We start from the raw sequence: 8,250 nt of genomic DNA, 5'->3' as shown, positions 1-8,250 counted from the left end.
CTCTTTCAAATAAATAAATATTAAAAAAAAAAAAAAAAACAGAGCAGGAGAGAGAGAGAGATCTTCCATTCGCTGGTTTACTTCCCAAATGGCCACAATGATCAGGGCTGGGCCAGGCTGGAGTCAAGAGCCACAGACTCCTTCCGGGTCTCCGACATGGATGGCAGGAGCCCCAGCACTTGGGCCGTCGTCTGCTGCTTTCCCAAGTGCATCAGCAGGAGCTGGACCAGAGGCGGAGCAGCCAGGACTTGCACTGGTTCCATATGCGATGGCAGTGGCTTAACCCACTGCCACACACTGGCCCCAAAGGAACTGAAATTCCCCCATGTCAGGGGTAGGGCTATAACCAGAGTGTGGTTTTTGAAAAGAGGGTGACATGTCTCCTGTTTCTCTCCCCAAATGGCTGCAGTGGTTGGGCTGGGTCAGGCCAAAGCCAGGAGTTTCTGGGTGGGCCGGCATTGTGTCGTAGTGGGTAAAGCTGCTGCCTGCAATACCGGCATCCCATGTGGCTACTCCACTTCCAATCCAGCTCCTTGCTAACGCACCTGGGGAAGCAGCAGAAGGTGGCCCAAGCCCATGGGCCCCTGCACCCACCTGGGAGACCTGGAAGAAGCTCCTGGCTCCTGGCTTTGGTCTGGTGCAGTCCTGGCTGTTGCAGCATCTGGGGGGTGAACCAGCGGATGGAAGATCTCACCTTTCTCTGTCTATCTGTCTTTCCTTCTCTCTCTCTACCTTTCAAATAAATATTTTTTAAAAAGTCTGGCTTCCTAGAGATGGCACTGAGCCAGCGTGGCTTATCATCAACCACAGATTGGCCAAAGGTTGTGCTCATGCTTCCGGAGCCAGTGAGGACCCATCCCTCATGGGGGTGGGATGTCTGTGACAGCGTCACGGTGACTGCCAAAGAGCCCCAGGGGAAATCACTGAAGCCTGTGAAGTTGAGCTTGTTTTGCAGATGTGACTAAGTCATGAATTTTATAAAAAAGTTTATTTGAGAGAGAGAGAGAGAGAGAAAGAGAAATATCCTCTACCTACTGGTTCACTCCCCAGGTAGCCGCGATGGCTGGGGCTGGGTCAGGCTGAACCCAGGAGCCTGGAACTCCATCTAGCTCTGCCAGGTGGGTGCAAGGGACCGGGTATCTGGGCCATCTTCTGCTGCTTTCCCAGGCACGTTATCGAGGAGCTGGATTGGAAGCCGAGCAGCCAGGGCTCCAAGTGGTGTCTCAACACACTGCGCCGCAATGCCAGCTCCTAAGCCCCAGATCTCGAGGCGGGAGTGGCCCTGCTCTCCAGGCACTGGGCCCTCAGCGTCCTCAGGAAGGGGAAGTGGGGCCCTCAGCGTCCTCAGGAAGGGGAAATGGGGATTTGTTGGCAGAAGAGGAGGCAGTGCCACCGCGGAGTGTGGCTGGGAAGACGCAAGAGGCAGGAGACAAAGTCTCCCCTGGAACCTCCGGAAGGGATCATTCCTGCTGCAAACCTCCATCCTAGCCCGCGAGACTGTCTCACCGGGGGCCTGTTTTGCTGAGTCCGTGTTGTGTCTGCAGTTAGAAGCCCCCAGGTGAGGGCAGCAATGGGAAGACACACATCAGGAGTGTGCCCCTGCTGGCCACCCCGAGTAGCTGGTACAGACCTGGGCTTTCAGGGGTTCTGGGAGGCCAGCAGGCTCCTTTTCTAGTTGTCTGTCCCTGACTGTCCCCCAGCTGGCCTGCCTGTTCCTCCATCGAGCAGTTAGCTTGTTCACGATGGCTGGCCTCTCATGCTTTCAACTTCTACGAGAAGTCAGCCCCTCCCCGTTGCCCCTGCCCTGGGAAGGGTCTGGGGCACGGAGGGCCTGCTTCTCCCAGGGAGACTCCTGCTCTAAGGGTAGGTGCTGCACCTGCTCAGCTCCGTCCTCCGCCCCACGCTGGGAGCCAGTGGAGTCTGGATGCACAGATCTCAGAGGTCTTAGATAAACACTTCTTGTGCAAGGGGCCACACGGCCATCTTGGGCAGCCTGTGCCTGCTGGGCTGTCCCAGTCAAGCCTGGAGCCCACATTCCCGGTACAGGCCAGTGCGGATTCCAAGAAGGACGACTGGGCTTCCTTCTGGAGCTAGGGGCACCGTGTGCCCAGGGCAGGTAGCAGCGTGGGTGGCTGCCCCAGGTCTCCAGGCACAGAGCTTGTATAGCAGAAAGCTGCACTTGGAGCTTCCTTCGCAACCTTGCTGCCTTAGCCCCAGTCTTGCCGGCTATTGTGGCATCATAGACTAAGCCACTGCCTGTAATGCCAGCATCCCACCTGGGTTCTGATCCAGCTCCCTGCTGATGCACCTGGGAAAGTCAGCGAAAGATGGCCCAAGTGCCTGGGCTCCTGCCCCCACATGGGAGACCCGGATGAAGGTCCTGGCTCCTGGCTTCGGCATGGCTCAGCTCCAGCTGTTGCAGCCATTTGGGGAGTGAACCAGCAGATGGAAGGCCTCTCTCTCTCTCTTTCTCTCTCTCTCTCTCTCTCTCTCTCTCTCTCAAATAACCCTGCCTTTCAAATAAATAAAATAATATAAAAAAAATCAGTCTCGCGCCTCCATCAGTACCGACGGCGGCTGTACTGCTGACAAGCTGCCAGCTGGCGTGTGTTGAGCACGCACTCCCACGGGCGGGAGCCAGGGCACTGCGCGGCTGTGCCAGAGAACAGATGAAGATCGTCACCTGCTCTTCTCGCCCTCGGCCTGTGAGCTTTCCTCAGTGTCTGCTGAGCTAGGCTAGCGGCAGCGAGTTCTGTTTCCTTGGACTGTCTATTCCACCTTCAGTTCCAAGGCGAAACAGGATTTTCCTGCATGTAGGGTCCCTGCTTGGTGCCTTCCTGGGGCGGGGAGTCGGCCACCCACCTTCTCTGGGCTCCCCTGCCCTGTGAAGAAGTCAGCCCTCGTCCTGCCGGGTTCTGTCACCTGTGAGCCATCGTCTCACAGCCCAGGGGGCGTCTCCCGGGCTCCCTCACGGGCAGGGGGCATCTCCCGGGCTCCGGCACGGGCAGGGGGCGTCTCCCGGGCTCCCTCACGGGCAGGGGGCATCTCCCGGGCTCCCGCACGGGCAGGGGGCGTCTCCCGGGCTCCCTCACGGGCAGGGGGCGTCTCCCGGGCTCCCTCACGGGCAGGGGGTGTCTCCCGGGCTCCCTCACGGGCAGGGGGCGTCTCCCGGGCTCCCTCACGGGCAGGGGGTGTCTCCCGGGCTCCGGCACGGGCAGGGGGCGTCTCCCAGGCTCCCACACAGGCAGGGGGCGTCTCCCGGGCTCCCGCACGGGCAGGGGGCGTCTCCCGGGCTCCCTCACGGGCAGGGGGCGTCTCCCGGGCTCCCTCACGGGCAGGGGGTGTCTCCCGGGCTCCCGCACGGGCAGGGGGCGTCTCCCGGGCTCCCACACGGGCAGGGGGTGTCTCCCGGGCTCCCGCACGGGCAGGGGGCGTCTCCCGGGCTCCCTCACGGGCAGGGGGCGTCTCCCGGGCTCCCTCACGGGCTGGGGGCGTCTCCTGGGCTCCCGCACGGGCAGGGGGAGTCTCCTGGACTCGCTCACGGGCAGGGGGCGTCTCCCGGGCTCCCTCACAGGCAGGGGGCGTCTCCCGGGCTCCCGCACGGGCAGGGGGTGTCTCCCGGGCTCCCGCACAGGGCAGGGGGCGTCTCCTGGACTTGCTCACAGGCAGGGGGCGTCTCCCGGGCTCCCGCACGGGCAGGGGGCGTCTCCCGGGCTCCCGCACAGGCCAGGCATCATTTTGCCTCAGCTGCTTCCGAGTTCTCCGGCTTCGGCTCTCGGTGTCTGACTGAGCTGTCGGCTCCGTGCTGTGTCCTGCAGCAGGCATCTCCCTCGTGGACTCTTCGTGCTTCCAGTCTCGTCTCGTCTCTAGGACTTAGGGCCCTGCCTTGTGGCTTAGTGCATACAGCTGCACCTGTGACCCCGGCATCCCATGTGGGTGGCAGTTTGTGTCTCGGCTGCTCCACTTCTGATCCAGCTCCCTGCTCTGCCTGGGAAAGCAGCAGAAGATGGCCCAAGAGCTTGGGCCCCTGCACCCACGTGGGAGACTTGGACACAGCTCCTGGCCTCTCTGGCTCCGCCCGGCCCAGCTCCAGCCATTGCAACCATCTGGGGAGTGAACCAGCAGATAGAAGACCTTTATCTGCAACTTAAATAAATAAATAAATATTTTTGGTAAAGAGATTTATTCATTTGAAAGGCCCAGGGACAGAGAGAGAGAGAGAGAGCGAGCGAGCGAGCTTCCGTCTCCTGGCTCACTCCCCAGGTGGAGAGCAGCAGGCAGGGCTGGGCCAGGCCGGGCCAGGAGCTCCTCTGTTGCTCCCACGGGGGCAGGGCCCCAGCACTTGGGCCGCCTCCGCTGCTTTCTCAGGTGCATTCGCAGGGAGCTGCATCTGCAGCGGAGCACCACAATCAGCGGCTGCACCTGCTGCACCCCGGCCTCAGCCCTCCGCTCCCGGCCTCCTCTTCGGGGGCCCTTCCCTGCTGGATCACCTCTAAGGACAACCTCCTTTACCCCCGGGGCTGTGCTGAGTAACACAACCTAATCAGGCAGGGAAAGCCACCGCTGGCCCGGCTCTGGGGGGTTTGCAGGAGGCCTAGGGCCTTCTCAGGGTGTGTGCAGCACAGCCCACCCACGGGCTTCCAGGGAGCGCGCGGTGCAGGTGGGGCCCTCCCCTGGGTGAGAGCTCCAGTACCACAGGGACTCCCTGGCCCCACCCCTCAGGGTGGGGGGTCATTTCCTGGTGAAGGGGTCACTGCTGCTGAGCCGGCTCCCTCCGGGGGCTGACTCTGCCGCGGCTGGGAGGTGATAAGGGGCAGGAACTGAATTCACTGTGGGAGCTGAGGGGGTCTTTGGGAGGTGACAAGGATTAGGTGAGGCTTGAGGGTGCAGCCCCATGACTGAGACAAGAGGAGACATGCACCCACGTGCTTGTGCACACACACACGTGCTCGTCTCACCATGTGTGTCCTGCAGTGCTGCATGTGCACACACACAGCACACACACAGCAGTGCACACACAACACACAGCAGTGCACAGAGACGTAGTACACACACAGCAGTGGATGCACACACACACACATCCAGGACACACAGAGCAGCACCCAGGCAGTGCACACACATGCAGTACACACAGTGCAGACACACACACGCAATACACACAGCAGTGCACACACAACATACACAGCAGTGCACAGAGAGGTAGTACACACACAGCAGTGGATGCACACACACACACATCCAGGACACACAGAGCAGCACGCAGGCAGTGCACACACATGCAGTACACACAGTGCAGACACACACACGCAATACACACAGCAGTGCACACACACATACACCACACACACACGCAGCACATACACAGCAGTGCACAGAGAGGTAGTACACACACAGCAGTGGATGCACACACACACATCCAGGACACACAGAGCAGCACCCAGGCAGTGCACACACATGCAGTACACACAGTGCACACACACACACACGAAATACACACAGCAGTGCACACACAACATACATAGCAGTGCACACACAACACACACAGCAGTAGATGCACACACACACATCCAGGACACACAGAGCAGCACGCAGGCAGTGCACACACATGCAGTACACACAGTGCAGACACACACACGCAATACACACAGCAGTGCACACACACATACACCACACACACACGCAGCACATACACAGCAGTGCACACAGGCAGTGCGCACACATGCAGTACACACAGCAGTCTGCAGGCTTGTGCACACACGCACGTGCTCCGTCTCACCATGTGCGTCCTGCAGTGCTGCATGTGCACACAGATGCAGTACACAAGCAGTGCACACACAAAACACACAGTACACACATGCAGCACACACACACAGTGCACACACAGCAGTGCACACACAGTGCACACACAGACAGTACATAGGCGGTAAGCACACACGCAGTGCACACACAGGCCGTGCACACACCCACGTGCTCCCTGGCTCTCACCATGGATGTCCGGTACCACCTCAGGACTCTACCAGCAAGAAAGGCGTCACCAGGGGCCAGAGCTGTGGTGTAGCAGGTTACAACTCAGCCTGCAGTGCCGGCATCCCATATGAGCACCAGTTCCAGTCCCAGCTGCTCTCTGCTATGGTCTGGGAAAGCAGTGGAGGATGGCCCAAGTGCTTGGGTCCCAGCACCCGTGTGGGAGACCTGGAAGAAGCTCCTGGCTCCCAGCTTTGGATCTGCCCAGGTCCAGCCATTGTGGCCATCTGGAGACTGAACCAGTGGAAGAACGACCTCTCTCTCTGTAACTCTGCCTCTCAAATAAATAAATAAGGCATCACCAGATGGAGCCCCTCAACCTTGGGCCTCCAGAATCCTGAGCCAAAATAAACCTCGTCTTTAAAAAGCACCCGCGGTGCGGCATTACACTGTCAGCAGATCTGTAAAGTCACGGTGGAACCGGGCGGCAGCCTGGGCTTCCTGGTGGAGGCGGCTGCCAGCCCCCGGGCCCCATCAGACAACATCCTCTATGGGATCCAAAGGCAAACCCACTGCCACCTTGGGGAGGCGCCCCTGCCACGGCACGGGGTTCTGCCTCGGACAGGCCTGCCCTGCCCCTGCGCTGGAGGCACATGCCAGGTGCCGCCCTCGAGCCACGTGGCACCTCGGCTCCTGTTCCCGCCGGCCGTGCGGGGCCCGCGTGGCGTGGTGGAGCTTGTGGATCCCTTACCCGTAGGTCACCACTGTCCAGCTCCTGCGTCACAGCACCTCACGTGTCCTCCATCCCCGAGCCTTCGGGACGCCGTGGCTGCACAGACGTCATGGCCAGCCGCCTAGATCCGTGTCCCAGCACGAGAGGCTGCAGGATTCCGGGTGGGCATGTGGGGATGCCGGTCCCTTCTCCCTGCCCCTACAGTGCATCCGGCCTGGGCTGGGACACAGAAGCTTCCAGAAGGGGGCTTCCCAGAGGGGCCCGGAGGCGGGGCCGGGTGTGGGCAACCCTGGCTGTGCGGCCCCCAGGTGAAGCCCATCCAGGGTGGCGGCTCGCCGGAGCCTGGGCCTGGGGCCTCGGAATGCAGCTGACGCGTGGGGGCTGGGGCGGCCGCTGACCTCACAAAGGCGAGGGCTGGGCCCCTGCACAGCCCGCAGCTGCCGGCAGCTGCCGCCCCTGCCGCCGGGCATGTCCCTCCTGAGCAGCTATGAGGGCCTGCGTCAGGAGATCCAGCGGCTGGCGCAGGAGAACGAGGAGCTGCGGCGGCTGGTGCAGCTCCTCCAGGAGAACCACGAGCTGAAGCTGGTGCTCAGGAGCCGGGGCAGCAGCCTGGGCTTCTGCAGCTCGGGCTTCCTGGCGGAGGTGGCCACCAGCCCCCGCGTGCCCAGGCGCAGGACCATCAAGTTCAAGGATGCCGACAGAGGTGAGCCCTCCCCTTGCTCCGCGCGAAGTCAGGCCGGAGCCCCTGGCCCGTGGAGCTGTGCCCACGTGGAGCGGGAAGCAAGGTCAGGCCAGGGGCTCTGGGGATGCCTTCGGGAGGGAGGAAGTGACGTCCCTGAGAAAGTGACACCCCAGCAGCGCGGGGGCCGAGGGAGGCGCCGTGAGGCTAAGATGCGGCTTTCCAGGCCGAGGGGACAGTGTGCAGAGGCCCTGGGCGGCAGCCATGAGGCCAGCGTTCTAAAGTGGAGGGCAGAGGGCCCGGGGGGCCCTGTCCCTGCCCTGTGCCCTGGGGCCTCCCCGGGGCTGACTGGGCCAGCCTCCACTCCTGGGCAGAAGGAGCTGATGTTTGGAGGGTGTGAGGGAGCCCAAATGCTTGGGCTCAGTCATTCGGGGTCCAGGCTTGAGGTCTGCGAGGGAGGGGTGTGTGGCCAGCGCACAGGTCTGGCCCTGGAACCGGCACGGTGGGAGGTGGCCCGGGGCGCCACGGTTTGGGAAGTGTTTGGCCACTCTGAGCCAAGGGGAGACTCCGGTGGGCAGGTGAGGCTGAGGGGCTGTGTGGCTGCAACAGGGACTGCTGGAACACGCCACACCCAGGGCTGGATTTGAAGGGAGCAGGATTCTGGCTGTTTCCAAGGGCGGGACTGTAGGTCCTCTGCACCAAGTCCGCATGGGTCAGCTCCGCTCCGTGTCAGTGCAGAGGGCCCGGGAGGCTGGGAGTGCATCCCTCAGGGACAGGTCCTGGCGAGGACGACCCTGTGAGTCGGCAGGCACCAGCCTCTGGGGTGCACACGGAGCCGGGGTGGACGGTGATGCCCGTGGGCCCTGGGGGGGGG

Source organism: Oryctolagus cuniculus, chromosome 6 (assembly GCF_051225735.1).
Source record: "Oryctolagus cuniculus isolate XC-2025 breed Fujian yellow rabbit chromosome 6, ASM5122573v1, whole genome shotgun sequence".
Taxonomy (NCBI): Eukaryota; Metazoa; Chordata; class Mammalia; order Lagomorpha; family Leporidae; genus Oryctolagus; species Oryctolagus cuniculus.
The sequence above is the reverse complement of the archived record's forward strand: the minus strand, read 5'-3'. Positions refer to the sequence as shown.